Source organism: Macrotis lagotis, chromosome 5 (assembly GCF_037893015.1).
Source record: "Macrotis lagotis isolate mMagLag1 chromosome 5, bilby.v1.9.chrom.fasta, whole genome shotgun sequence".
Taxonomy (NCBI): domain Eukaryota; kingdom Metazoa; phylum Chordata; class Mammalia; order Peramelemorphia; family Peramelidae; genus Macrotis; species Macrotis lagotis.
The window spans coordinates 101,000,835-101,009,373 of NC_133662.1; positions in this window are offsets into that span (position 1 = coordinate 101,000,835).

The following is an 8,539-nucleotide window of genomic DNA, read 5'->3' on the forward strand; positions in this document are numbered from 1 at the left end:
GATGTGGCATTGAGTCAGTGATGGTCTCAGTCACTCAAGGACATGGCAACTCTGTAATAGCAGTTATAAGCATTCAAAAAATTTTTCTAAGTGTCTTCTTTTGTCCCTAGTTTCCTTCCCATTTTGATGGGAGTGAATGAGAACTGTGATGTAGTAGATAGCATATCATTTTTGATTTGACAGAGGCATCAGAGATGAACTAGTGCTCTCAACTTGAAGCAAATTATGGTCTTACAGTTTCTTGACTAAAAAATGAATTGCTGGTTCTTAATGGTCTTAATGGTCCTTCCCAGCTCTATCATGTTATGATTGTGATAGCAACATCTCAGAGACTACATTTTATATTATCATTTTAACTAATGCAAAATATATTTTTGTAGGTCCCTTTTATATATGCACACAGAATCCCACTCCAGTTTTCAGTAATGAAATAGTTTTGTAACTGCACTATTATTGTTTTCAGAGCAACAAAATAAGATAACTGTCTAATAATTACTACACAACGCATGCCAACAATGTTGGTAACAATGAAAGGGAAAAATCTGTGTTTTAGGGACATCCATATAAAAAATAGGCTTTATAAACCACTTATATATGGAAAATAGACTCAAACTCAATTGAAGGAAAATATGATATATCTGATAATTTGACATGTGCAGAATATAGGATAAATAATTATAGGTAGTACAATTCTGTTCTAATTCTTATTAACAAGAATTTACAATATTCTTTTAAATGCCTGATAAGTATTTTCACCCTATAATTATCATAAAATTCCCTATGTTCCACTTCCTCAGCAATAATGGAAAGTTTGTCAGAGTATAATACTTTTTACAGGTATCTAATCACATATAGAGATTGGAAAGTCATTCATGCTTACATCTTCTTGATTTGGTACACCTTTCCATTAGATCATTATCATTTGTGCAGCTAATATTCAAAGATTTCTTAGTGGAATTCTATCAAACTTATATTGACATCTAAGTTAAGTATTACATTACACCTTATATTTATAATAACTTTTTAGAATTTCAGAGAGAATTAGGCAATAATACTGCTGACCAATTTCTTAGCGGAAAGACATACTGATTATAAGTCTATGTCTTCACCTTTTTCCAAGTCTCTAAAAATAAGATAATGGGTATACATGTCTATTTTTTTTAAGTAGAATGTTATAGTTTTACTGTATCAAGACTATAAAAAGGATCAGAAAAAAATAAAAGGTAAGTTTCCTTAAGAGAAAGGAAGAGGGGATGCTTTGTTTTATTTTAGCATGCAATAACACATAGCATATTGCTTGACATAACTGGTGGAACTGAAATAGAAAGATAGAAGAAAAAGAAGATAATTGAATTCTACAAAAACATGGAGGAATAGGATTATGGGTTCAGTTGAAATGCTTCAAAAGTTTTCAGTCCATTTTATCAAATCATAGCATATCAGAATTGGAAGGTCTGTCAAAGTCAAATTGACTCATTATTCATGACAAAGAATTGTCTCTTCAAATTCTCAAAAATTATCATCCAAATTTTCCAAGAAGACTTCACATGATTAGAACCCCCACTATTTTCTAAGAAAGACCATTGTACTTTTGAATATCTCCAATAGGAAGTTTTATGACCTTAAACTTGTTTGGCCAACTTTAACTTCTACCCTTTTCTCCTAGTCATTTCCCCTGGATTCAAGCAAGTTCAGACTATTATTCTTCTACAAAAGAATCTTTTTTTTATCTGATTCTTTTTTTAATCTTTTTTTTAATTTTAAAGATTTTATTTGAGTTTTGAGTTTTATAATTTTTTTTCCAATTTTACTTCCCTCCCTCCGCACCCCCCAGTGGAAAGCAATCTGTCAGTCTTTATTTTGTTTCCATGTTGTACATTGATCCAAATTGAGTGTGATGGGAGAGAAATCACATCTTTAAGGAAGAAACAAAAAGTCAAAGAGATAACAAGATCAGAAAAATAAGATATCTGATTTTTTCTAAAGTAAAGGGAATGGTCCATGAAATTTGTTCAAGCTCCACAGCTCTTTATCTGGATACAGATGGTATTCTTCATTGCAGACAGCCCAAGATTGTCCCTGGTTGTTGCACTGTTGCAACAAGTAAGTCCATCAAGGTCGAGCATCACCCCCATGTTGTTGATAGAGTGTACAGTGTTTTTCTTCTTCTGTTCATCTCACTCAGCATCAGTTCATGCAAATCCCTCAAGGCTTCCCTGAATTCCCATCCCTCCTGGTCTCCAATAGAACAATAGTGTTCCATGACATACATATACCACAGTTTGCTCTAAGCCATTCCCCAATTGAAGGACATTTACATGATTTCCAATTCTTTGCCACCACAAACAGGAATATTTTTGTACAAGTGATGTTTTTACCCTTTTTCATCATTTCTTCAGGGTACAGACCCAGTAGTGGTATTGCTGGGTCAATGGGTATGCTCATTTTTGTTGCCCTTTGGGCATAGTTCCAAATTTCTCTCCAGAAAGGTTAGATGAGTTCACAGCTCGACCAACAGTGTATTATGTCCCAGATTTCCCACAAACCTTCCAACAATGATCATTATCCTTTCTGGTCATATTGGCCAGTCTAAGAGGTGTGAGGTAGTACCACAGAGAAGCTTTAATTTGCATTTCTCTAATAATTAATGATTTAGAGCAATTTTTCATATGACTATAGCTTGCTTTGATCTCCTCATCTGCAAAGTACCTTTATATATCCTTTGACCATTTGTCAATTGGGGAATGGCTTTTTTTAAAAAAAAATATGACTCAGTTCTTTGTATATTTTAGAAATGAGTCCTTTGTCAGAATCATTAGATGTAAAGATTGTTTCCGAATTTACTACTTTTCTCTTTATCTTGATTACAGTGGTTTTATCTGTGGAAAAGCTTTTTAATTTAATGTAATCGAAATCATCTAGTTTGTTTTTGGTGATGTTCTCCATCTCTTCCTTAGTCATAAACTGTTCCCCTTTTCATAGATCTGACAGGTAAACTAGTCTTTGATCTTCTAATTTGCTTACAATATTGTTTTTTATGTCTCAATCCTGTATCCATTTGAATCTTATCTTGGTAAAGGGTGTGAGGTGTTGGTCTAATCTAAGTTTCTTCCATACTAACTTCCAATTTTCCCAGCAGTTTTTATCAAAGAGAGAGTTTTTATCCCAATAGCTGGACTCTTTGGGTTTAACAAACAGCAGATTACCATAACTTTCTCCTGCTTTTGCACGTAATCTATTCAACTAGTCCACCACTCTATTTCTTAGCCAATACCAAACAGTTTTGAGGACTGAAGAATCTTTCAAGTACTTGGAGTTATGATTATTATCACCTAGGTTTAATTTGTCTGTCCAGACTACTGCCTATTTTACAGGAGACATACTGTGTGGCCACTACTTATTTTACAGGAGAAATACAAATGAGAGTTTGATGAAAGTTAGATGAACAACCATGAAAAGGACTAGTCAAGAGTTGCTAGTACTCTCCCACACTCAATTTGTATATTGAATAATACAATTTATATATTGTAAATATATATTTGAATATATACATACAGTATAATATATTGTATATGCATATAGGTATATATGTACAGATATCTATCTATCTATCTATCTATCTATCTATTCATTTATCTATCTATATAAATACACACACACATATTGGTAGGGGGTACAGTAGATAGAAGAATGTCAGGCCTAAAGTCAGAAAAGACACAGTTGCTTGCTTTTCAATCTAATATCATACATTCACTAGCTTTATGAGCTAGGCATTAATTAATAATATTTACTCAGTTTTCTCATTTGTAAAAGATCGAGAGAAGGAAAAAACAAATCAATCCAGTAACTTTGCCAAGAAAATCTCAAATTTGGTAATGAAGAGTCAAATATGACTGAAAAGGCTGAATACACATGCTCTCACACACACAAAACACATGAACATGCACACATAATATAAAAATCACATAAATTGTATGTAGGCATAGTGTGTGCATATTTTAGTTATGTTGCATATATTGGATTTTTAAATTCTAATGTTTTTCTTCTTATATCAATAGAACAATTTTCTCATCCCATAGAGTATACAAACTCTTCTTTTTAGACTGCTGACTCTGAGAAATTGAAAGTTCCACAGAAATGTCAGCTATTGATATTATTGTTATAATAGGAAAACTTCCCAAGAACTTTTAAAAAAAATAAGTTCACAAGTGTCACTGAATAATCGTTCTGAGAAATAGAATTTTTATGTCTCTCAGAGTATATTACTGATGCTTGGCTAATAGAACTCCTTGAACAGAATATGGCAAAGCAACCTTGCCTTGACCACTGATATACATGCACTACCATTGGTAAAAACAGTAAAAGGATAAAAGCATAAATATTTTTGATATCTATGCAAAAATTATATTTTAAAGAAAACTCATCATACCAAGAGCCAGGGTTTATATTCTCCCACAGATAAACATTTATATATAGTATGTAAGATTTTCTTAAGATGAGCATTTTGCATTTTAAATGCTTCATACAGTTTTAGTTCAGATGCCTAAGGTATAATGTACCTCCAATTTTTGGACTATATGATAACTAATAACAACAATATATTTGCATAAAATTTTTATATTTGAGATGATGATTCTATAAGTATTTAGTATCTTAATATTCTTCCAGTTACAAAGATAAATAACCAGGCTTTATAGGAAGCTATATAAAAACTAGGAAAGAATATAGCAACAATGCAGGTATTAAACAGAAGAGAAATGCACCTGGAAAAATTTTAATTAAGCAGCAATACATCTATAGTGACTTACCCCAATGTTTCATCATGATTTGAGAATAACCCTGGGATTCTAGAAAGCTGTGCCATCAAGCTAACAGCTCTGAGAGTTTCTACTATGTGGGAATGGCTTTATGCTATTAGGAACTGACAATATCTGTTTTCCAAGGATCTGTCTAATTAATAAGAAAAGGGACACAGCTAATAGCATGACTACTTAGTGCATATTTACACTTTTTTGAAAAGGCAAAGAAGAAAAATTAATTATTTTTCTAATGTTTTATTTCATTTTTTCAAATTACAAAGAGTTTTCAACATTCAACTTTCTTTAAGCCTTTGAGATATACAATTTTCTTTTTTTGCAAAGATGAAAATTTTTTTATTTTTATATTTTTACATAAACTTCATGAAAAAGAAATTTTCCTTTTCAATTAATATTTTATTTTTCCAAATATATGTTATGAAGATTTTTCAACATATGTAGGTATATATATATTTTATATGTCTATAACATATATCTATCTATATCTAATCTATGCATTTATCTCTCTGTATCTCTGTCTCTATCTCTATCTCTAACTGTCTCTTTCTTTATATAAATATGTATATATATATATATATATATATGTATGTAAATATGTATGTATAGGTATTAAAGGTCCAAAATGTCCATCGACCCTACTTTTCCATGCCCCTCTCATCAGTAGTAAACACTCAGGTTAATATTTTATGTACACATTTAGAGTAAGTATGTTTATAGAGTACTTATTTTCAGTATGAGAAATTAGGATTAAGGGAAAGAAATACTTAAGAGATATTTTTTTTTAAAAATGTAGTCTTCATCTGATTCTGAAGGATTGTTTTTTTGTTTTGTTTTGTTTTTCCTCTGGATGGGGATAACATTGTCCATAGCTGGTCTGCTATGGTTGTCCTAGCTCTCTGAACTGCTTAGAGCAGCTGGATCCAACAGGATTGATCATTTAACAATGTTGTTAATGTGTACAATGTTCTCTTGGTTCTGCTCCCTTTGTTCAGTAATTCATTCCATGTTTCTATGAAGTCTAAACTTTTATGGTTTCTTAGAAAAAAATAGTATTCGATAGTATTCATGTACCATAACTTGTTTAACCATTCCTCAATTGATGTACATTCCCCAAATTTCCGATTCTTTGTCACTACAAAAGATATTCTATGAATATTTTGGAACATGTATGACTTTTCACATTTCTTTATGATTTCTTCTGGATAGACACCTAGAATTGGAATTTCTTGACCAAAAGTTATGAACAGTTTTATTGCTCTTTGGGCATGGTTCCATATTGCTCTGCAGAATGTTCAGATCAGATCTCAAATCCACCATTAATGGCCTAATCCTCCCACAACCTTTCCAGTATTGATCATTTTCCCTTTGTGTCAAATAAGCTAATTTGAGAGCTGTGAAGTGATACCACAGAGTTTTTCTAATTTGCATTTCTCTAACCAATAATGATTTGGAACATTTTTTCTTATGATTATATATAGCTTTAATTTATTCATTTGAAAGCTGTCTATTCATATCCTTTTACCACTTATTATTTGGAGAATGACTTGCAGTCTTAGAAATTTGATGGACCAGTTGTTTTCCCAATGAAATATTTCACAATTTTTTCTAATTTTTCATTATTTGGGGTTTTATTTTATTGTTTCTTGGTTTCTCACAAAGTCATCCAGTTCCTTAGCTAAATTGTTAATTTGAAAACAAAATATTTTCTTCAGAAAACTATTGTATTTCCTTTTCCATCTGACCAATTGTGCTTTTTAAGGTAATCTACTCCTCATTGGCCTTTTGAACTGCTTTTTCTATTTGACCCAAACCAGTTTTTAAGCTATAATTTTCTTCAATATTTTTTTTTGCAAATTCTTTATTAAGCTGTTGACTGGTTTTCATGATTTTCTCACATCACTCTCATTTCTCTTTCTGATTTTTCCTCTACATCCCTTATTTGCTTTTCAAAATCTTTTTTGAGCTCTTCGATATCTGAGACCAGTTCATATTTTTCTTAGAGGCTTTCAATGTAGGAACATTGACTTTGTTATCCTCTGAGTATATTTTGATCCTCCTTAGGACCAAAGTAATTGTCTATGTCAGATTTTTTTGTCCTGTTGGTTGTTCATTTTCTCATATTATGATGCGATTTTTAATTCTTTGTTAAGGTGGGGCTCTGATTCCAAGGAGTAGGAAGTATTGTACCAAGCTTTTGAGGGTGCTTACAGTTGTTTTCTGAAACCTCAGTTTCTCTAAGGCTTATGAGCATCTGACTGCTTTTATGGCCTGTGATCTGGTCTATGGATGACCACAAGTACTCCCCTCTTTCCTGAAAATATGAAGAGATCACTGAACCCCCCATAGCAGGAAAAATTCCTTATCCTGAGACTTAGGCCACAGATTGTGACCTATATCTGACTGTGGATGAAGCAATAGATTTATGCCTCAGGATAGCACAGAGATCTCTGAAATCTAACTCAAATTCCTTACTATCCATGGGCTGAACACTCTGGGAGCATCTGTCTGGTGGTTCCCTGCTGGGTGGCTCCCCAGGACAGCTATGGGTTACGGGATTTAATCTGAAGCCTCTGCTGGACTGGGCTCCACTCTCACCCTGGAGAGTCAGGGTGCTAAACTTCCCAATTGTCCTTAGCAATCCCTGGTCTAAGAGGTATAGGAATCTTCATGCTACCACAGACCTAGGTGTCCACACCAACCCAGGTGCCCCTTGACCTGTTCTGGATGCCTGGAGTTCAACATGACTGGGTTGTGCTGCAGGCCCTTTCTATCCCCTGTATAATAGACCTTCCCAGTTTTTGGACTGGAAAATTGTGTCACTCAGGCCTTTTGTGGGTTCCAGAACACTAGAGGTTCATTAGGGTAATTATTTGATAGTATTTAGCATGGTTTGGGGGAGAATATCCAGGAATTCTAGCCTTCACTCTGCCATCTTGGCTCCACCACCCTTCCCCCAAGTAACACAAATTTCTACCTCGCTTTCTTCTCTTCCCCATCACATGACCATGAGGAATCTGTTATAGGTTTTAGAGGTAAAACTGTTTTATATATTTCCATATTAATCATATTTTATTTATTTATTTTTTAATTTTTATTAAAGATATTATTTGAGTTTTACAATTTTCCCCCCATCTTGCTGCCCTCCCCCCACCCCCACCCCACAGATAGCACTCCTTCAGTCTTTACTTTGTTTCCATGTTGTACCTTGATTCAAATTGGGTGTGATGAGAGAGAAATCATATCCTTAAAGAGAACAGAATTCTCAGAGGTAACCAGATCAAACAATAAGACATCTGTTTTTTTTTTCCTGAATTAAAGGGAATAGTCCTTGTACTTTGTTCAAACTCCACAGCTCCTTATCTGGATACAGATGGCATTCTCCTTTGCAGACAGCCAAAAATTGTTCCCAATTGTTGCGCTGATAGAATGAGCAAGCCTTCAAGGTTGAACATCATTCCCATGTTGCTGTTAGGGTGTACAGTGTTTTTCTGGTTCTGCTCATTTCACTCAGCATCAGTTCATGCAAATCCCTCCAGGTTTCCCTGAAATCCCATCCCTCTTGGTTTCTAATAGAACAATAGTATTCCATGACATACATATACCACAGTTTGCTAAACCATTCCCCAGTTGTAGGACATTTACTGAATTTCCAATTCTTTGCCACCACAAACAGGGCTGCTATGAATATTTTTGTACAAGTAATGTTTTTACCCTTTTTCCTC